This window comes from Giraffa tippelskirchi, chromosome 2, assembly GCF_054371585.1.
Source record: "Giraffa tippelskirchi isolate mGirTip1 chromosome 2, T2T-mGirTip1v1.2.pri, whole genome shotgun sequence".
Taxonomy (NCBI): domain Eukaryota; kingdom Metazoa; phylum Chordata; class Mammalia; order Artiodactyla; family Giraffidae; genus Giraffa; species Giraffa tippelskirchi.
In genome coordinates, this window is record NC_137276.1 from 68359 (window position 1) to 92098 (window position 23740).

General features: G+C 44.5%; 1 long non-coding RNA gene across 1 annotated transcript; it reads left to right on the plus strand.

Moving 5' to 3' along the window:
• The first annotated feature begins 1772 nt into the window (after positions 1–1772).
• LOC145539164 (uncharacterized) lies at positions 1773–7527 on the plus strand. The gene is made up of 3 exons (XR_014077612.1): positions 1773–2713; positions 3154–3281; positions 6360–7527. It is a non-coding gene; the product is annotated as an uncharacterized LOC145539164 (long non-coding RNA).
• The last annotated feature ends 16213 nt before the right edge of the window (positions 7528–23740 follow it).

Genomic DNA, 23740 nt, shown 5'->3' on the forward strand with positions numbered 1-23740 from the left:
TATAAGGTTATCTCTTGCATTTTCCACTGTGTAACCATCTTCCATAATTATATACATGTCTATGTATATAAATATCTATGTCTATATGTATCTATAATAGAGATTTATATCTGTATGTGGCGTGCTGCGATTCATGGGGTCGCAAAGAGTCGGACACAACTGAGCGACTGAACTGAACATAGACATTTATGTCTATATGTACATAGATATTTATATGTCTATGTATATAGATATTTATGTTTCTGTGTATCTAGGTATTTATATATCTATATATCTATGCATATAGACATTTATATATCTATGTACCTAGACATATCACTATCAGTCTGGACATTTATGTATCTATGTACCTAGACATCTATAACTATGTACACTTTTGTATACACAAATAGATGTTTTACCAGTGTAACAGGGCCTGGCGAAAAGGGAACGCTCCTACAAAAAGAGTCAGACATGACTAGGCGACTGAACAACAAAATAGAAAATATACTCGGTTCACCTGCCACCAACAACACATAGTATATCACTGTTACTACAATATAAAATAAAGGTTCATTAAAAAAAAAAAAAAAGAATGCCCAAGGGGACGTCCCTGCCGTTCAGTGGTTAAGATTCTGTGCTTCCAATGCAGAGGGTGAAGGTTCGATCCTTGGGCAGGGAACTAAAGATCCCACAAGCCGCATGGCATGGCCAAAAAATAAATAAAATTATTAAAATAAATAAATAAGAATGTTCAGGAACAACACACAAGCTTTTCGGTGTTTCTTCAGGTACATTCCGTATTAAATTATAGTCCTGAGTTAAAACTCGAAAGCTTTCATTTCCAAGGTAATCACAACTGGGCATGAAAGAATCCTGCCGCCTTGTGGTCATTCCCTGCAATAGCAACCTTAAGAGTTTTGCTTATGAGTACTTCTTTATTCGGAGAAGGCAATGGCAGCCCACTCCAGTACTCTTGCCTGGAAAATCCCATGGACGGAGGAGCCTGGTGGGCTGCAGTCCATGGGGTCGCACAGAGTCGGACACGACTGAAGCGACTTAGCAGCAGCAGCCACCTCTTTATTGTTCAGTCCCCAAGTCGTGACCCACACTTTCCTCTCTAGGACGTGACACCGCCTCTCACTGCTCCCTGAGGTCTTACTCTCTAGGACCTGACGCCGCCTCTCACTGATCCTTGACGCCTTTCCTCTCTAGGACCTGACGCCGCCTCTTATTGCTCCCTGACGCCTTTCCTCTCTAGGACGTGACGCCGTCTCTCACTGGTCCGTGACGTCTTTCCTCTCTAGGACCTTACACCTCCTCTCACTGATCCCTGAGGTCGTCCTCTCTAGGACTTGACACCGTCTCTCAATGATCCCTGACGCCTTTCCTCTCTAGGACGTGACGCCGTCTCTCAATGATCCCCGAGGTCGTCCTCTCTAGGAACTGACGCCTCCTCTCACTGCTCTCTGACGTCTTTCCTCTCTAGGACCTGACGCTACCTCTCACTGCTCTCTGACGTCTTTCCTCTCTAGGACCTGACGCTGCCTCCCACTGATCCCTGAGGTCGTCCTCTCTAGGACCAGACGTCATCTCTCAATGATCCATGACGTATTTCCTCTCTAGGACGTGACGCCACCTCTCACTGATTTCTGACGCCTTTCCTCTCTAGGACCTGACGCCGTCTCTCAATGCTCCATGACGTCTTTCTGTGACGTCTTTCCTCTCTAGGACCAGACGCTGCCTCTCACTGATCCCTGGGGTCGTCCTCTCTAGGACCTGACGCCATCTCTCAATGATCCATGACGTATTGCCTCTCTAGGCCGTGACGCCGCCTCTCACTGATCCCTGACGCCGTTCCTCTCTAGGACGTGACGCTGCCTGTCACTGATCCCTGAGGTCGTCCTCTCTAGGAGCCTGACCACCTCTCACTGATCCCTGAGGTCGTCCTCTCTAGGACGTGACGCCGCCTCTCATGGCTCCCTGACGTCTTTCCTTTCTAGGACCTGACGCTGCCTCTCACTGCTCCCTGACGTCTTTCCTCTCTAGGACCTGATGCGGCCTGTGACCGGCCGTGACTTTTTTCCTTTCTCTATACCCTGAGACGCCTACTTCAGGTCTTCTCCACAGACCCCGTGCACTGCCACTTGTCCACTTACGACTCACCACCCCAGGTCCGCTTGACTGCTCCCCTCAGGGTCCTCTCCGCGGACACCCCCCCCCCCGCCCCGCCCCGCCCAAGGTTCTCTCCGTAGGTCCTCCCACACCAGGTTTTTCCACTAGTCATGTATGGATGTGAGAGTTGGACTGTAACGAAAGCTGAGCACCAAAGAATTGATTCTTTTGAACTGTGGTGTTGGAGAAGACTCTTGAGAATCCCTTGGACTGCAAGGAGATCCAACCAGTCCATCCTAAAGGAGATCAGTCCTGAATATTCATTGGAAGGACAGATGCTAAAGCTGAAACTCCAACACATTAGCCATCTGATGCGAAGAACTGACTCATTTGAAAAAACCCCGATACTGGGAAAGATTGAAGGCAGGAGAAGGGGACGACAGAGGATGAGATGGTTGATGGCATCACTGACTCGATGGACATTAGTTTGAGCCAGCTCTAGGAGTTGGTGATGGACAGGGAAGCCTGGTGTGCTGCAGTCCATGGAGTTGTAAACAGTTGGTCTCCACTGAACTGAACTGAACTTGCACCATTTCAGGAAGTGACTCAGTTTTCCCAGGTATGTTTCAAGTATACACGAATGCATGGCATATATTAAACTGTTTTTCGCCAGTTCATCTCCCTTTCATTATGAGGATCTCAATGAAGAACATCGAAGGGTAGAGAGAAAATTATCTTTCCTCTCATATAATGCAGTACAGTAGTATTCAGAGATACAAAGGTATGAACCACCAACCCATTTATTAAAAAAGCATGAATCTAACACTTACATTACTAAGTGAAGAAATCCAGCCTCAAGTGCTACACACTGTACAAACTTATAAGACATTCTAGAAAAGACAAAACAGACATGATAGTTTATGGAATATGTGGTTGAAATATTTCATATGATATCGTAGTGATGAATACCTGCCACTATGCATTTGTCTAAGCACATATATTTTTGTTTTTAGAACGCAACAAGTAAATTATTACCTATTCAAACTTATTTATTTATAGTATGGGAGTGTCAAAGACTGGAATGAAGAATTTAACAAAGAATCTAACTGACTGAGAAATGTATGAAAAACTTCAGGACTTCCCTGGTGGTCCAGTGGTTAAGACTCCATGTTGCCAATGCAAGAAAGGTGGGTTCAATTCCTGGTCAGGGACCTAAAATCCCACATGCCATATAGCACAGCCAAGCAATTTTCTTAAAAAAGAAGAAAAAACCCACTCTTAGTGGTACGACAAAATGAGCCGACCTAAGTTCAGTGTGGAAATGAATGGACTCTGCAGGCCAAAGGCAAAATGTACCATGCACAAACAACGGACTCTGTAAGTTCTTTCCTATGGGAGCGTGTAGCTAACAGGCAAAGTGTACCATGCACAAACAATGGACTCTGTAAGTTCTTTCCTAGGGAAGGGTGTAGCTAACAGGACTGGAACTACTGTATCAGTCATCGAACGGAACAGGCACTGGACTTGATAAATGACAAGTAGTGGGAGCCAGGTTTCTTATCCCTGGAGTGGGAAGTTACAGGCAGACAAACGGAGAAGGTTACAATACCTGTGTCATAACAGATCAGGAGACATAATTATAAACTATCTTTAGCCTAATACAGAAACACATAGCTCCCTGTGAAAATCTTCATAACTGTGTGTATGCACAGTCTGGGATACATGCATATGTATTTTCATGCATTGTCTGCTGAGAATAGTAAGTTCCCACATGCAAGTTTTTATTACTATTCTCTAATAAAAAGGAATAAGGGTTTTTTAAATATGTGGCTGATACTAGGACTGAGACAGTAAATATGTAAAGCAAGATCATCTTAAAATATGAGAAAGAAGTACCAAAAAACCCCATGAAAGCTGAATTATGTAAAATAAAAACAGGAGAGCTTGGAAAAAGCTCTCAATAGCCAAAGCAAGAATAAACTAAGCAATCTAATAATGTAATGCTGGATTATAACCAAAAGTTTTAAATAGTTTTCATGTGTCCAAACTGGTTTAAAAAAAAAGTTACATAGCTTTTATGAGTAGTGATGAATAAAAATCTCTATTCAGAAAGATTCTAAACAACTGATACAGACACTCAGCTGTCCATCAAGTATGTGAAGCTAACTCCCTTCTCCTCCTGCATTATGACTTCCTCCTTAATAAGGCACACAGGATGGACATGGGGAAAATCAACAATAAAGACAAATAACAAATGTTGGCAAAAATGTACAGAAATTGAAACTCCAACTTTACTTGTGGAGATGTAAAATGGTAAAATCAGTGTGTGTAAAACTTCAGCATTTTCTCAAAAATATAGAAAAGTAATTATCATATGTTTTGGAAGCTCCACCCCTAGATATACATATAAGGAATTTAAAACAGGTGTTCAAATATAAAGTTGTACACCAATATTCATAGCAGCACTGTTTTCAACAACCCAAGGTAAAAACAATGAAAATGTCCACCAACAGATGAATGAACAGGCAAAATAAGTTAGATCCATCCATAAGATGCATTCCTCTGCCATATAAAGGAATATAGTAAAATAGAGCCACAGCTGCAGAAAACAGTAGGGGGCTCCTCAAAAACAAACACAGAATTAACATAGAATCCACCAATTCCTGTCCAGGGAATACACCAACATATTTAAAACCAAGAACTGGAACAGATATTCGTATCCCATATTCACAGAAGCATTATTCACAGTAGCCAAAAGGTGGAAGCAACACAAGCGTTCCACAGATGAATGGATAAGCACAGTGTAGTAGATACACAACGGAACATGATTCAACCTTTAAAAACAAGACAACTCTCACACATGCTCTAATGTGAATGAAGCTTCAAGTCACTATGTGAAGTTGAAACAAGGCTGACACAAAAGGAAAAAAGTTCTATGATTCCACCAGTACGAGATATCCATATAGGACAAATTCCAAGTAGAATAAGGTAGCCAGGGATTGAGGGTGGTGAGTGTTTAATGGTTACAGTGTCACTTCGGGAAAAGGAAAAGATTCTGGAGATAAATGGTAAGGATATTTTTACAATGTGAGTGCAGTTAATGCTATAGAAGTGTACACTTAAAATGACTCAAATGATAAATATTATATGTTTGTAATCACAATTAAAAATGATACAGGTTACAACATGGAAAAGCACTGAAAACATCCTCAGTGAAAGAAGCCACACAGAAAAAGCCACGCAGATCATAGTCATCTTGTCACTTTAAATCCATGGAAGTTTTAACATGAGGGAAAGCCCCAGTGGTGGTCCCAGAAAAAGAAAACTGCCTTAGAATGGAGAAAGACATTTGCACAAAGTTTGGGCAGCTGATGCAAGTTGAAGTGGTCCTATGGATAGGATTGTAATGTGGACACCATAACTATCCCCCATTTTGGGGTTATGGGCTGGTTCCCTGGGAAAGTGACCCTGTTTGGGGTAAAACACATTGCATTCTTCGGTGTGATTACAGAAAACTTTGTACCACTATTTAAAATGGACACTTTTGAAATTTTACTATAAAGTAAATTACTTTTCAGTACAACCATGTAAGTCACATGCCAGAAAATCAGAGATGGCATCAAACATTGCAATAGAGTCCAAGACTTAACCAGACCAAATTCAACTAAAGTAGTGATGCTAACTGCCTTGTAGTAGTCCACATGGTATTAAAGGTCACCGTAGGAAGAGTAGCCACCATGCCTAGGGTGCTGCGGATGGCCCTGATGGAACTGAAACTATGAGATGTCTGAATTCTAGTTTTCCATGTAACACTACACCAAAGCAACTGTCAGAACTATAAAATGAATTCAGGGACTTCCCTAGCAGTCCAGTGGTGAAGATTCTGCACATCCAATGCAGGGGATACGGGTTTGATCCTTTGTCAGGGAACTAAGATCCAACATGCTGAGTTGCATGGCCAAAAAATAAATCAGTAGAACTGCAAGATCGTGTGTGATTCTCTACACTAATAGTGAACTATCAGAAAGAGAAATTAAGAAAATAATCCCCTGTACAATTGCATCCCCCCAAAACTAGAAATTCAACCAAGGACTTGAAAGATCTGCAAGCTAAAAACTGCAAGACACAGTGCTCAATTAAACTGAACAGATATGAAAAGATATCCCATGCTCATGGGTGACAATACTGTTAAAATCTCCATTCTAACCAAAGTAACGTACACACTCATGCAATCACTACCAACATCTCATTGACATTTTTCACAGAAACAGAAACAATGTTAACATCTGTGTGGAACCACAAAGGACCCAGAAGAGCCAAAGTGAACCCGAGAAAGGAGAACAGGCTGGCAGCACCTCCATCCCCGACTTCAATCTACATTACGCACCTAAAGGCACCACAAGACGTGTGGGACTGTATCAGAAACAGGCACAGATACCAGAGAGCCCAGAAATAAAATCTACAGGTTCATGGTAATCAATTTACAAGGAAGGAGCTAAGAACACACACCCAGGAAAGGACAGTCCCCTCAATAAACTATGCTGGGAAAAATGGACACCACACACCAAGGAACAACACTGGACACCATTCTATACCACAGACAAAAACTGACTAAAACCCCACAACTTTCCACATCAAGCCCTAACTGTCCTGGGTCCTCTGAAGACAGACACTCAGCAACAGCCACACACAGAAAGTTTCTTCCCTATTTTCCTCACCTTTTCCTTCAGCGGCACCACCTCCCTGCAGGTCCTGAGGAAACCAGACTCCTGTCAGACTCGACTGAACCCCACAGTGTACCAAAGACGAAGCCCCAGAAGGTCCTGAGGAAACCAGGCTCCTGTCAGCCTGAACTGAACACCACAATGTCCCAAAGCCAAAGCCCTAGTGGGTCCTGAGGAGCCAGATTCCCATCACCCTGGATTGAACCCCAAAATGTATCAAAGCTCAAAACTCAATGGGTCCAGAGAAGACCAGACTCCTGTCAGCTTAAGCTGAACCCCACAACGTCCCAAAGCCAAAGCCCTAGTGGATCCTCAGTGGCCAGACTCCCGTCTCCCTGAACTGAGCCCCACAATGTCCCAAAGCTGAAATCCCAGTGGCTCCTGAAACGACCAGACTCCTCTCAGCCTGAACTGAACCCCACAAAGTCCCAGAGCTGAAGCACCAGCAGGTCCTGAGGAGACCAGACACCCATTCAGCCTGAAATAACCCCACAATGTCCCAAAGCTGAAACACCAATGGGTCCTGAGGAGACCCACCTCCTGTCAGCCTGAAGTGACCCCGACAATGCCCCAAAGCCAAAACCCGAGCAGGTCCTGAGGAGGCCAGACTCCCTGTCTTCCTGAACTGAATCCCACAATGTCCCAAAGCTGAAGCCCCAATGGGTCCTGAGGAGACCAGACTCCCTTCAGCCTGAACTGAACCCCACAACGTCCCAAAGCTGAAGCCCCAATGGGTCCTGAGGAGACCACACTCTTGTCAGCAGCCACACGCAGCCAGGTGCTCAGTCAGAGCGGGAGTTCCGCTTGGGGTGGGAGTGGGTCAGGGAGGCGGGCTCCTCGCTCCCTGCCAGCCAATGAAAACTGCAGGTCAAGCCTCCCTCACTCGCGCAGGCACAGCTAAGTGGAGACTCCGCCCCTCTGGGCAGTTCTGCCAGGTCCATTAAACTATGGAAATTCAAACTGAAGTATTGCCAATATCCAAAACTTCTCCCAAATAGTTAAGGAATAATTAACTTGACACTGTATAGAATGAAATGTAGTCACCCAATTCACTCAAATTTATTAACAGACATTTAAATTTTGAAACTATCAAAATTGTGGACATAAACATAGAAAATCTACATGACCCTGGGTTTGGCCTGTATATCATGAGCTTTGAGTTTTAACACACAAGCTGTCAGTCCTCAGAAGAATAATATTGTGGACTTTATAGAAATAAAGATGTCTATTCTGAAAGACCTCATTCAGAAAATCAAAACACAAGCCACAAACTGGGAGAAAAATATTTGCAAAATTCATATCTGATACAGGATTTGGACACAAAATAGAAAAAGACCTCTTGAACAACCCTATAAACAATAAGTAAAGATCTGAACAGACACCCAGCCAAAAAAATGTTATACAGATAGTACAAAACAGAAACACGCTCAACATCATATACCATTAGGGAATTACAAATTAAAGTCACGAGCTATCACACTACACACATTAGGACTGCTAAACTCTAAATATATGACAATACCAACTGCTGGAGGCTGAGGACTAGCAGGAATGCTCCCTCACTGCTGGTGGGACGCATGCACAGCCACCTTGTAACACAGTTGGGCAGTTTTCTCCAAAGCTAAACAAACCTCACCTTGGGATCCAACAAGCGTACTTCCAATATTTAGGAAACTGCTTTGAAAAAATCCATGCCCAAATGCAAACAAAGATGAACTTAGGCACAGCAGCACTATCCATAATAGTTAAAAGGTTGAAGTAATCAGGGTATCCTTCAATAGATGAATGTATAATCAAATTGGGGTATATCCATGTCAAAGCAAGTAGAACATGCCACCCCCAAATATGCCTCTCTGCTGTGAGGATTGCTTAAGTCCACTTCCATGAAAAAAAAAAAAAAAAGAGGAATCTCCGGAAAATATATAGCAATTGCCGTTTTGTGATGGACATTTACAACAGAGAAATCTCTGCATTTAACGGTTGTCCCTGTTTGCACCAGAAATAAAAGGATAATTAAAACTCAAGTAACTTATCAATGGAGAGGTCCTGACTTAAATCTACAAACAATCATACCCTTCTTTACTGTGTTTTGTATAATTACCTTCCGTAACGGGCTTCTCCCATTCTTCAGGGTCTTCTGTTTTTAGCTGAAGATGGTATTTAAGGTGACGACTTTGGACATTTCAGGGAGTGATTCTGGTTTCTTTGGTAGCTTCCCTGTATACAGAAGCTATTTGTTGTTTTAGTCACTAAGTCGTGTTCGCCTCTTTGCGACCCCATGGACTGTAGCCCGCCAGGCTCCTCTGTCCATGGGATTCTCCAGGCAAGAATACTGGAATGGGTTGCCATTTCCTTCTCCAGGGGATCTTCCCAACACAGGGGTCAAACCCAAGTCTCCTGTGTTACAGGCAGATTCTTTACCACAAAGCCACCAGGGAAGCATAGAGGAGGTATGCTTCTATTTTTTCTCCTGGTAATTTGTCTTTTATTATGGAAGGGCAGAGTGAAAATTGTTTTTCCTCCCATACCCATGCAATGGAGTATTACTCATCAGTAGTAAGGAATGAACCACCAAACCATGAAAAGCATGGTTAAATCTCACTTGCATATCACTCAGTGAAAGAATACAGTCTGGAGAGACAGCACACAGTATGACCTCATTTATGACATTCTAGGAAAAGCAAAGCTACATAGATGATAAGCAGATCATCTGCTGAAGGGGGTTGAAGTATTCCCTGTGATGCTTTAGGATTGACACCTGTCACTATGCATTTGTCTACTCTCATCAATTTGTATAGCCCAAGGGATCAAACAATCTATTCAAGTATAGTTATTCAGAGTGTAGGAGAGTCGCAGGACAGAATACACAATGAACAAAACCTAAGCACATTAGAAATGCATGAAAAAGATATCTCACTGTAGGAGATGGGGCAAAATGTGTTGATTTTGGAAGCAAATGAAATCTATACACAAAAGGCAAAATGCCCTGCACATAAACACTGGGCTTCATTTTATAGAGATCTTTCCAGAGTGCAGTAGCTAGCAATTCTGAGCCCACTGTACATGTAATGTGAAGAGGAGAAAAGAGCTGACAAATGCAAATGGTGGGGCCCAGGCTCCTCGCTGCAGGAGTGGGAAGTTACAGATAAGCAAAGAACAAGAGGATGAAGCTGAGCCCCTGACCACCACTCCTTATGGCTCTGAGTTGTGTCCAACAGGACCACCATCACCTGCATGTAGGTGCTGTAACCCACCTGCCCCCTCCTGGCCTCTCCCCTTCCTCCCTGTGATGATTCCAGCGACATTTCCAGCCTGCACCCCTCTCCCAGGCCAGGTGCATCTGTCCATCCACGGCCTCCCCATCTCATCCTGGGGGCTAACAGGCCCCTCGAGGACTGCGGTCCTGCTGCTGCCCACAGCCAGGAGGCAGCCCCAACTTCTCCAGGTGCTGAGCCCAGACACCTGGTGGAACCAAGCAGGAGCCTATGGGGCCCTCCCAGGACAGACCCCGTCCCGTATCCTCTGCTGCAGCTCCTCTCTGAAGTATGGAGATAACAGTATCTGAGGCACACTCAGGGAGTTGTTTTACAGCTGCCAGAAGCCCCACTGAGTGGAAGAAGTTAACTACTTGATAAGAATGAACACGTCACCCCCAGAGTGTCCAGTGCCTGGGAATTTGTGAGGTTAGCCGCCTGTTACCTCACCAACCAGAGAACCGTGCAGCAGCAAATCACATAGTCTGTGACCCCCCTCCCTCATGTGGCCTGTAAAACTGCTTTCCTGAAACCCTCAGGGACTTCAGGGTTTAGAGCACGAGTTACCTGTCTCCAGGTATTGGTGCCTTTACAATTAATGCTGCACTTTCCTTTATGGCAACTGGTGTCAGGCAACTGGCTTTACTGCACTCAGGTGTGTGGACTCAAGTTTGGTTCAGGAACATGGAGGCCTCCCAGGTTCTCAGTTCCTTGTGCCCCAGGGACTGTCAGCTCCTTCTCCAGGGCGTACGGCCAACCCCCACACTAATTCCCCTCTGCACCCTCAGCCTTGGCCCAAGCCTAATCCCTCCATCAGGCCCTGACAAAGCTCCCTGCCCTCACGGTGCGTCTCACATCCCACCCAACACGGTCTTTTGAAGCCTGAGCAAGACCGTGCCCCCTCCTCCCTGTGATTCCCCTCACCTGATGAAGCCAGGCCTTGATCCGTTCCAGGTGATCCAGGATCCTCATTCTCTCCAGAGCCCACCTGCGTGGCCGCTGTCTGTGCCCGTCTACATGGGCCTGTGTGATCTCCTAAAATAAGGGTTATTTTATATACAGATAATGGGGTGAATGGTGGCCCCAAAAGATGTCCCCCTAGAACACAGGAACAGGGCCACACTTGGGAAAAGGGTCTTTGTAGATGTAGTTAAGGATCTCAAGGTAAGGTCATCTAGGGTTAGGGTGACCTTCAATCCAACTGACAGAGTCCTTATAAGAGATGAAAGAGGACACAGACGAGAAGCCTCGTGAAGATGGAGGCAGAGATGGGAGGGAGGGGGCCACAAGCCCCGGGACCCCTGGAGCCCCAAAGCTGGAAAAGGCAGGAAGGACCCTATCCTGGAGCCTCTGGAGGGACCTCAGCCCTGCGCCACCTTGATCTCAGGTGTCTGGTCTCCAGGAATGGGGGAGGATGAACTCCTGCTGTTTTAAATCACCCAACATGTGGTTGTCTGTTAGAGAAGCCACAGAGAACTCACACAGGCCCTGCTCTGTGGGATCCTAGAAGTGTGGGTCTCACTAAAGGAAGATGGAGGCTGGATTACAGAACCCTTAGAGTCAGCACTGGGCCCTCAGAAATGCTAAAGCAGTGGCTGGACCGCAGAATGTTGAGGGGTCAAGTCTGAACCCTGTCCCTAGGGGTACTGGCTGCACATGCCTCCCCAGGTTCTTACACCTGTATGTGGCATAGTAAGTATCTAGTCCTGACTGAGGACATTTAGTGTCACTGTTCACATTGCTCATTTAGAACCCACCAGTTACACAGGTGAAAACCCAATTAGGACGCTTGCTACACCAATGAGCAATGCTGAAGATGGTCGGGGGTGGGAACTTACGTGCAGACAGCAGCCCTTCCACTCTCCCACCCCTCCTCCGCACTCCCGACCCCCTCCTCTACCCTCCCAACCCCCCACCCCCACTCCCACAAGGAGGGTCCTCAGTGGGAAGCTGGGGGACCACGCAGAGACATCTTGAAGTAAATGCTGCCTGATCCCTAGGCTAGCTGCTCCTGAACATTCTCCACCCGTCCCAGTTAAAATACTTGAATATGTGCAAAGAAAATTAGAGATACCAAGGGAACATTTCATGCAAAGATGGGCTCAATAAAGGACAAAAATGGTATGGACCTAACGGAAGCAGAAGATATTAAGAAGAGGCGGCAAGAATACGCAGAACTATACAAGAAAGATCTTAATGACCCAGATAACCATGATGATTTGATCACTCACCTAGAGCCAGACATCCTAGAGTGTGAAGTCAACTGGGCCTTAGGAAGCATCGCTATGAACAAAGCTAGTGAAGGAGATGGAATTCCAGCTGAGCTATTTGAAATCCTGAAAGATGATGCTGTTAAAGTGCTGCACTCAATATGCCAGGAAATTTGGAAAACTCAGCAGTGGCCACAGGACTGGAAAAGGTCAGTTTTCATTCCAATCCCAAAAAAGGGCAATGCCAAAGAATGTTCAAACTACCACACAGCTGCACTGATTTCACATGCTAGCAAAGTAATGCTCAAAATTCTCCAAGCGAGGCGTCAACAGTCCATGAACCAAGAACTCCCAGATGTTCAAGCTGGATTTAGAAAAGCCAGAGGTACCAGAGAGCAAATTGCCAACATCTGCTGGATCATAAAAAAACCAAGAGAATTCCAGCAAAAAAAAAATCTACTTCTGCTTCATTGACTATGATAAAGCCTTTGACTGTGTGAATCACAACTAACTGTGGCAAATTCTTCAGCAGATGGGAATATGAAACCACCTTATCTGCCTCCTGCAAAACTTTATCCCAGTCAAGAAGCAACAGTTAGAACTGCACATGGATCACTGGACTGATTCTCAATTGGGAAAGAAGTATGTCAAGACTGTATATTGCCACCCTGCTTATTTAACTTACATGCAGAGTACATCATGAGAACTGCCAGGCTGGATGAAGCACAAGCTGAAATCAAGACTGCCAGGAGAAATATCAATAAACTCAGAGATGCAGATGACACCACCCTAATGGCAGAAAGTGAAGAGGAACTAAAGAGTCTCTTGATGAAAGTGAAAGAGGAGAGTGAAAAAGTTGGCTTAAAAGTCAACATTCAAAAAACTAAGATCATCTAGTCCCACCACTTCATGGTAAATAGATGGGGAAACAATGGAAACAGTGAGAGACTTTATTTTCTTGGGCTCCAAAATCACTGCACATGGTCACTGCAGCCATGAAAATAAAAGATGCTTGTTCCTTGGAAGAAAAGCTATGACCAACCTAGACAACATATTAAAAAGCAGAGACATTACTTTGCTGACCAAGGTCCATCTAGTCAAAACTATGGTTTTTCCAGTAGTCATGTATGGATATGAGAGTTGGGCCATAAAGAAAGCTGAGTGACGAAGAATTGATGCTTTTGAACTGTGGTGTTGGAGAAGACTCTTGAGAGTCCCTTGGACTGCAAGGAGATCAAACCAGTCATTCCTAAAGGAAATCAGTCCTGAATAGTCATTGGAAAGATTGATGCTGAAGCAGAAGCTCCAAATCTTTGGCCTCCTGATGGGAAGAACTGACTCATTTGAAAAGACCCTGATGCTGGCAAAGATTGAAGGTGGGAGGAGAAAGGGATGACAGAGGATGAGATGGTTGGATGGCATCACTGCCTCGATGGACATGAGTTGAGCAAGCTCTCAGAGTTGGTGATGGACAGGGAAGCCTGGCGTGCTGCAATTCACGGGGTCGCAGAGAGTCGGACACGACTGAGCAACTGAACTGAACTGAACTGAACTAGGGAACATTGAGTTAAAATCATGAGGTATCACACCACACTTATTAGGACTACTAAACTCCATATACGTGACAATATCCACTGCTGGAGGATGAGGAACAAGAAGTCTCCCTCACTGCTGGTGGGATGTATGTACGGCCACTTTATAACACAGCTGGGCAGTGTTTTCCAAAACCAAAACACTGGATCCAACAATCATGTGTTCAGTGTTGTCAACTGCTTTGAAAATTTATCCCAAATTCAAACAAGGATGCAATTATGCACAGCAGCACTATTCATCATAGCTAAAAATTGAAAAAAATTCAGGATATCCTTCAATACATGAAAGCATAAGCAAAATGGGGTGCATCCATGATAAGATGAGTAGAATATGCCACCCCAAAATATGCCTCTCTGGCATAAGGATTATTTCAGTCTAACTTTTTTAAAAAAGAAAAAACAGAAATCTCAGAAAACTAAGTAGCAATCGCCCTTTTGTGAAGGACATTTACAACAGAGAACTCTACATATTTAAGGGCTATCCCTCTTTGCACCAGAGGTAGATGACGAGTAACTCTCAAGTAATTCTTATCAGTGGAGAGGTCCTGACTTAATTCTGCAGCAATCATACATTTCTTTACTATGTTTGCATGATAACTTGTCATAACAGGCTTCCCCCTTTCCCCAAGGTCTTTCTTTTATTTTTCTCTAAAGATCGTACTTAAGGTGATGGCTTTGGACATTTCAGGGAGTGACTCAGGTTTCCTGGATAGTTCCCCTATATACAGGAGGTATACAAATTATTAAATGTCTGCTTTTCTCCTGGTGATGTCTCAAACTCACTGCTTTTATACAGGAACTGGAGAACGAGGCCAGGCTCCTGAAGGCCAGTCCTTCTCATTAAGTTGCTTCTATCAGTGTTGCAGTGAAAAGGAAAAGAGAGAAATGATTTTCTTTTTTTTCCTGAGAACATAGAAGTTAAAGAGCACAGTGAGCAGGCCGGGTCCCCCAGGTTTCCCTTTCCTGCCCCTGCTCTGCGCTCCGCGACCGAGTCTGCCTTCCTGCCCCTGCTCTGCGCTCCGCGACCGAGTCTGCCTTCCTGCCCCTGCTCTGCGCTCCGCGACCGAGTCTGCCTTCCTGCCCCTGCTCTGCGCTCCGCGACCGAGTCTGCCTTCCTGCCCCTGCTCTGCGCTCCGCGACCGAGTCTGCCTTCCTGCCCCTGCTCTGCGCTCCGCGACCGAGTCTGCCTTCCTGCCCCTGCTCTGCGCTCCGCGACCGAGTCTGCCTTCCTGCCCCTGCTCTGCGCTCCGCGACCGAGTCTGCCTTCCTGCCCCTGCTCTGCGCTCCGCGACCGAGTCTGCCTTCCTGCCCCTGCTCTGCGCTCCGCGACCGAGTCTGCCTTCCTGCCCCTGCTCTGCGCTCCGCGACCGAGTCTGCCTTCCTGCCCCTGCTCTGCTTGAGCTGCACCCTGCACTTACTCTCCTCTAACCCCATGCTACTTACTCCCTGGAGCTTGCCTTTACCACAGACCACCCCTTGTAGTTTTCCTTCTTTTTGCATTTCAGAAAGAAAGCAGCAGTGCAATGAACCAGAGACAAACAGACCTAATTACCGGGCTACCTGATACCAGCTCTGATTTTTGTGGGGGTTTATTGCTGTTGTTATTTTATAATTTTATTTATTGATTGATTGTCTATTTTTGGCTGCTCTGGGTCTTTGCTGCTGCGTGGACTTTCTTCTAGTTGAGGAGAGTGTGGGCTTCTCCTTGTTGCAGTGTGAGGGCTTCTCATTCTGTGCTCGAGAGCTTGGGAGCCACAACTGCTGAGCCCATGTGCTGCCACTACAGAAGCCCGCGCACCCCGGAGCCTGTGCTCCACAACCAGAGAAGACACTGCAGTGAGAAGCCCTCACATCACAAGGAAGAGTAGCCCCCCCTCACTGAAACTAGAGAAAACCCAAGCACAGCAACAAAGACAGTGCAGCCAAAAATAGATAAATAAAATAAACAAGTAAAATCAACATTTTAAAAAATTAAAGTAAAATAGATAATCAACAAGGACCTACTGTATAGCACAGGTAACTACACGCCACATTTTGTAATAACTTATAAGGGGAATGATGGCAGAGTAGAAGGACGTGTGGTCATCTTCTCCTGCAAGCACCCCAAAATTGCAACTCACTGCGAAACAACAACAACAATTGACAGGAGAATGTTGGATCCCACCAAAAAAAGATACCCCACACCCAAGGGCAAAGGAGAAGGCCAAACAAGATGGTAGCTCAGTCACTTCAGTCGTGTCCAACTCTCTGCGACCCCATGGACCATGGCCTGCCAGGCTCCTCAGTCCGTGGGATTCTCCAGGCAAGAATACTGGAGTGGGTTGCCAGTTCCCTCTCCAGTGATAAAGTATGAAGTGAGCGAAGTGAGTGGAATGAAGACGTTCAGTTATGTCCGACTCTTTGCGACCCCATGGACTGTAGCCTACCAGGCTCTTCTGTCCATGGGATTTTCCAGGCAAGAGTACTGGAGTGGGTTGCCATTGCCTTCTCCAACAAGATGGTAGGAGGGGCAAAATCGCATTTAGAATCAAACCCCATCCCCACCAGAGACACTCGGAGGGCTCAAACAAAACCTTATGTGCACCAGGACCCAGAGGCCCCACAGAGACTGACCAGACCTGCCTTTGAGTGTTTGAGTGTCTCCTGCGGGGGCACAGGTCAGCACTGGCCTGACTCATGGACAGGGGCTCTGGCTGCAGCAGACCTGGGTCATGCAGCGTGTGGCATGAGCCCTCTTGGAGGAGGTTGCCATTAGCCCCACCACAGAGCCACTGAGAAGATGACCAACAAACTGCACGACATTTATACTGAAGAAATTCTTGCACTGTTAAGAAAGTTCTAGGACCCACAACAGATTTCCCAACCTGGGGATCTGGCAAAGGCACTGAGAACCCCCAGGGAATTAGACATTGGAGGCCAGTGGGATTTGATTACAGAACTTCCACAGGACTGGGAAATGGGCCGTTGGAGGGCGCAAACAAAACCTTGTGTGCACCAGGAGGAAGGAGCAGGTTCCCCACAAGTGACGGAGTCAGACTTCCCTGCGAGAGCCCAGGAGTCTCTGGTGGAAGCGGGGGTCAACACTGTGGCCTCAGGCAAAACAACAGGGAGGGAACACAGCCCCACTCATCAACAGAAAATTGGATTAAAGATTACTGAGCACGGCCCCGCCCGTCAGAACAAGACCCAGTTTCCCCCACAGTCATTGTCTCCCATCAGGAAGCTTCCATAACTCTCTTATCCTTATTCATAAGAGGGCAGACAGAATGAAAACCACAATCACAGAAAACTAACCAAACTGATCACATGGACTACAGCCTTGTCTAACTCAATGAAACTATGAGCCATGCTGTGTAGGGCCACCCAAGGCGAACAGGTCATGGTGGAGAGTTCTGACAAAACATGGTCCACTGGAGAAGGGAATGGCAAACCACTTCAGTATTCTTGTCTTGAGAACCCCATGAACAGTATGAAAAGGCAAAAAGATATGACACTGAGAGACGAACTCCCCAAGTTGGTAGGTGCCCGATATGCTACTGGAGAAGAGTGGAGGAATAAGTCCAGAAAGAATGAAGAGATGGAGAAAAAGTGAAAACAGTGCCCAGTTGTGAATGTGACTGGTGATGGAAGTAAAGTCCGATGCCATAAAGAACATAGGAACCTGGAATATTAGGTCCATGATCACGGTAAATTGGATGTGGTCAAATAGGAGATGGCAAGAGTGAACACTGACATTTTAGGAATCAGTGAACTAAAATGGACTGGAATGGGTGAATTTAATTCAGATGATCATTACATCTACTAGTGTGGGCAAGAATCCCTTAGAAGAAATGGAGTAGCCCTCATAGTCATAAAAAGAGTCCAAAATGCAGTACTTGGGTGCAAGCTCAAAAATGACAGAATGATCTCTGTTCATCTCCAAGGCAAACCATTCAATATCACAATAATCCAAGTCTATGCCCCAACTTGAAAATTAAAAGACGCTTACTCCTTGGAAGGAAGGTTATGGCCAACCTAGATAGCATGTTTAAAAGCAGAGACATTACTTTGCCAACAAAAGTCCGTCTAGTCAAGACTATGGTTTTTCCAGTGGTCATGTATGGATGTGAGAGTTGGATGGTGAAGAAAGCTGAGCGCCGCAGAATTGATGCTTTTGAACTGTGGTGTTGGAGAAGACTCTTGAGAGTTTCTTGGACTGCAAGGAGATCCAATCAATCCATCCTAAAAGAGATCAATCCTGGGTGTTCATTGGAAGGTCTGATGTTGAAGCTGAAGCTCCAATACTTTGGCCACCTCATGCGAAGGGTTGACTCATTGGAAAAGACCCTAATGCTGGGTAGGATTGAGGGCGGGAGGAGAAGGGGACGACAGAGGATGAGATGGTTGGATGGCATCACCGACTCGATGAATATGGGTTTGGGTAGACTCCGGGAGTTGGTGATGGACAGAGAGGCCTGGCGTGCTGCAATTCATGGGGTCGCAGAGAGTCGGACACGACTGAGTGACTGAACTGAACTGATGCCCCAACTACTAATTCCAAAGTAGCTGAAGTTGAATGGTTCTATGAGGCCTACAAGACCTTCTAGAACTAATACCAAAAAAAAAGATGTCCTTTTCATCATAGCGGACTGGAATGCAAAAGTAAGAAGTCAGTCAGACTATACTACAAAGCTACAGTCATCAAGACAGTATGGTATTTGCACAAAGACAGAAATATAGATCAATGGAACAAAACAGAAAGCCCAGAGATGAATCCACACACCTATGGACACCTTATCTTTGACAAAGGAGGCAAAAATATACAATGGAGAAAAGACAATCTCTTTAACAAGTGGTACTGGGAAAACTGGTCGACTACCTGTAAAAGAATGAAAATGGAACACTTTCTAACACCATACACAAAAGTAAACTCAAAATGGATTAAAGATCTAAATTTAAGACCAGAAACTACAAAACTTTTAGAGGAAAACATAGGTAGAACACTCTCTGACATAAATCAGAGCAAGATCCTCTATGACCCACCTCCCAGAGTAATGGAAATAAAAGCAAAAACAAACAAACAGGACCTCAATTCAGTTCAGTTCAGTTGCTCAGTCATGTCTGACTCTTTGCGACCCCATGAATCGCAGCAGGCCAGGCCTCTCTGTCCATCACCAACTCCCAGCGTCTACCCAAACCCACGTCCATCGAGTCGGTGATGCCATCCAACCATCTCATCCTCTGTCGTCCCCTTCTCCTCCTGCCCCCAATCCTTCCTAGCATTAGGGTCTTTTCCAATGAGTCAGCTCTTCGCATGAGGTGGCCAAAGTATTGGAGTTTCAGCTTCAACATCAGTCCTTCCAATGAACACCCAGGACTGATCTCCTTTAGGATGGACTGGTTGGATCTCCTTGAAGTCCAAGGGACTCTCAAGAGTCTTCTCCAACACCACAGTTAAAAAGCATCAATTCTTCGGTGCTCAGCTTTCTTCACCGTCCAACTCTCACATCCATACATGACCACTGGAAAAACCACAACCTTGACTAGACGGACCTTTGTTGGCAAAGTAATGTCTCTGCTTTTAAATATGCTATCTAGGTTGGTCATAACTTTCCTTCCAAAGAGTAAGCGTCTTTTAATTTCATGGCTGCAAGCACAATCTGCAGTGATTTTGGAGCCCAAAAAAATAAAGCCTGACACTGTTTGCATTGTTTCCCCATCTACTTCCCATGAAGTGATGGGACCAGATGCCATGATATTAGTTTTCTAAACGTTAAGCTTTAAGCCAACTTTTTCACTCTCCTCTTTCACTTTCATCAAGAGGCTCTTTAGTTCTTCTTCACTTTCTGCCATAAGGATGGTGGCATCTGCATATCTGAGGTTATTGATATTTCTCCCGGCAATCTTAATTCCAACTTGTGCTTCTTCCAGCCCAGCGTTTCTCATGATGTACTCTGCATATAAGTTAAACAAGCAGGGTGACAATATATATCCTTGACACACTCCATTTCCTATTTGGAACCAGTCTGTTGTTCCATGTCCAGTTCTAACTGTTGCTTTCTGACCTGCATACAGGTTTCTCAAGAGACAGGTCAGGGACCTAATTAAACTTAAAACCTTTTGCATAATGAAGGAAACTATAAGCAAGGTGAAAAGACAGCCTTCAGAATGGGAGAAAATCATAGCAAATGAAACAACTGACAAAAAATTAATCTCAAAAATACACAAGCAGCTCATGCACCACAATACCAGAAAAATAAATGACCCAATCAAAAAATGGGCCAAAGAACTAAACAGACATTTCTCCAAAGAAGACATACAGATGGCTAACAAACACATGAAAAGATGCTCAATATCAATCATTATCAGAGAAATGCAAATCAAAACCACAATGAGGTACCATCTCACACCAGTCAGAATGGCTGCCATCAAAAAGTCTACAAACAATAAATGCTGGAGATGGTGTGGAGAAAAGGGTACCCTCTTACACTGTTGGTGGGAATGCAAATTAGTACAACCACTATGGAGAATATTGTGGAGGCTCCTTAAAAAACTGGAAATAGAACTGCCATATGACCCAGCAATCCCACTACTGAGCATACACACCAAGGAAACCAGAACTGAAAGAGACACCCATACCCCAATGTTCATTGCAGCACTGTTTAGAATAGCTAGGACATGGAGGCAACCTAGATATGCATAGGCAGATGAATGGATAAGAAAGTTGTAGTACATATACACAAGGGAATATTACTCAGCCATTAAAAAGAACACATATGAGTCAGTTCTAATGAGGTAGATGAAATGGGAGCCTGTTATTCAGAGTGAAGTAAGTCAGAAAGAAAAACAGTATATCAATACAGTATATTAACACATACATGTGGAATTTAGAAAGATGGTAACAACGACCCTATACACAAGAGCAAATGAGACACAGCTGTAAAGAAAAGACTTTTGGATTCTGTGGGAGAAGGCGAGGGTGGGATGATATGACAGAATAGCATTGAAACATGTATATTACCATATGTGAAACAGATGACTAGACAAGTTCGATGCATGAAACAGGGCACTCAAAGCTGGTGTCCTGTGACAACCCAGAGGGATGGGATGGGGAGGGAAGCCGGAGGGGGCTTTGGGACAGGGGGACACATGTACACCCATGGCTGACTCACGTCAACGTATGGCAAAAGCTACCACAATACTGTAAAGTAATCAGCCTCCAATTAAAATAAATAAATAATTTTTTTAAAAAGTAGGAAGTCAAGAGATACCTGGAGTAAGAGGCAAGTTTGGCCTTGGAGTACAAAATGAAGCAGGGCAAAGGTTAACAGAGTTTTGCAAAGAAAATGCATTGGTCATAGTAAACACCATCTTCCAACAACCCAAAAGAAGACTCTACACATGGATATCACAAGATGGTCAATACCAAAATCAGATTGATTATGTTCTTTGCAGCCAAAGATGGAGAATCTCTATACAGTCAGCAGAAACAAGACTGGGAGCTGACTGTGGCTCATATCATGACCTCCTTATTGCAAAATTCAGACTTCAATTGCAGAAAGTAGGGAAACCCCCTAGGCCATTCAGGTATGACTTAAATAAAATCCCTTATGATTATACAGTGGAAGTGACAAATAGATTCAAGGGATTAGAGCTGATAAACAAAGTGTCTGAAGAACTATGAACGGAGGTTCCTAACATTGTACAGGAGGCCATAATCAAAACCATCCATCAAAATGAAATGCAGAAAGGCAAAAGGGTTGTCTGAGGAGGCCTTACAAATAGCTGAGAAAAGAAGGGAAGCTAAAGGCAAAGGAGAAAAGGAAAAAGATATACCCATCTGAAAGCAAGGTTCCAAAGAATAGCAAGGAGATTAAGAAAAACCTCTTAAGTGAACAATGCAAACAAACAAAAAAAAATAGAAACAATAGAATGGGAAAGAATAGAGATCTCTTTAAGAAAATTAGAGATACCAAGGGAACATTTCATGCAAAGATGGGCACAGTAAAGGACAGAAAAGGTATGGACCACTTCTGAAGCAATAAATATTAAGAAGAAGTGGCAAGAATACACAGAACTATACAAAAGAGATCTTAATGACCCAGATAACCACGATGGTGTTATCACTCACCTAGAGCCAGACATCCTGGAATGTGATGTCAAATGGGCCTTAGGAAGCATCACTATGAACAAAGCAAGTGGAGGTGATGGAATTCCAACTGAGCTATTTTAAGTCCTAAAGGATGATGCTCTTAAAATGCTGCACTCAATATGCTAGCAAATTTGGAAAACTCAGCAGTGGCCACAGGACTGGAAAAGGTCAGTTTTCATTCCAGTCCCAAAGAAAGGCACTGCCAAAGAATGCTCAAACTATTGCACAATTGCGCTCATCTCACATGCTAGCAAAGTAATGCTCAAAATTCTCCAAGTGAGGTTTCAACATATGCGAACTAAGAACTTCCAGATGTTCAAGCTGGATTTAGAAAAGGCAGAGGAACCAGAGGTCAAATTGCCAACATCCACTGGATCATAGAAAAAGTAACAGAGTCCAGAAAAACATCTACTTCTGCTTTATTGACCATGCCAAAGCCTTTGACTGTGTGGATCACAACAAACTGTTGGAAAATTCCCAAAAGATGTAAATACCAGACCACCTTACCTGCCTCCTGAGAAATCTGTATGAAGGTCAAGAAGCAACAGTTAAAACCAGACATGGAACAACGGACTGGTTCTAAATTGAGAAAGGAGTACTTCAAGGCTATATATTGTCACCGTGTTTACATAACTTTTGTGCAGAGTACATCATGTGAAATGCCAGGCTGAATGAAGCACAAGCTGGAATCAAAATTGTCTGGAGAAATATCAATAACCTCAGATATGCAGATGACACCACCCTTATGGAAGAAAGTGAAGCAGAACTAAAGACCCTCTTGATGAAAGTGAAAGAGGAGAGTTAAAAAGCTGACTTAAAGCTCAACATTCAGAAAATGAAGATCATGGCATTCAGTTCCATCACTTCATGGCAGATAGATGGGGAAACAATTGAAACAGTAACAGACTTCATTTTCTTGGGCTCCAAAATCACTGCACATGGTGACTGAAGCCATGAAATTCAAAGACTCTTGCTCCTTGAAAGAAAAGCTATGACCAACCTAGGCAGCATATTAAAAAGCAGAGACATTACATTGCCAACGAAGGTCCACCTAGTCAAAGCTATGGTTTTTTCAGTAGTCATGTATGGGTGTGAGAGTTGGGCCATAAAGAAAGCTGAGTGCCAAAGAACTGATGCTTTTGAACTGTGGTGTTGGAGAAGACTCTTGAGAGTCCCTTGGACTGCAAAGAGATCCAACCAGTCAATCCTAGAGGAAATCAGTCCTGAATATTCATTGGAAGGAATGATGCTGAAGCTGAAGCTCTAATACTTTGACCACCTGATGTGAAGAACTGACTCATTTGAAAAGACCCTTGATGCTGGGAAATATTGAAGGCGGGAGAAGAGGATGACAGAGGATGAGATGGTTGGATGGCATCACCGATTCAATGGGCATGAGTAAGCTCTGGGAGTCAGTAATGAACAGGGAAGCCTGGCGTATTGCAGTCCATGGGATCACAAAGAGTCAGACACAACTGACTGAACTGAACTGATTAGGGGAAAGAATATGAAGAATAGATATCTATATCTATATCAAGAATAGATATCTATATCTATACCAGACCAGCTGGAATGTAAGGGATGCTGATGGTGACTAGTTCTAACTGTCAAGACTTCAATCAACTGAAGCTTGGAGTCTGCCACAGCCCAAGACCCTTAATGAACATGCCTGTAAATTTAACATGTTAGTCACTTACTTGTGTCTGACTCTTTGCAACCCCATGGACCACCAGGC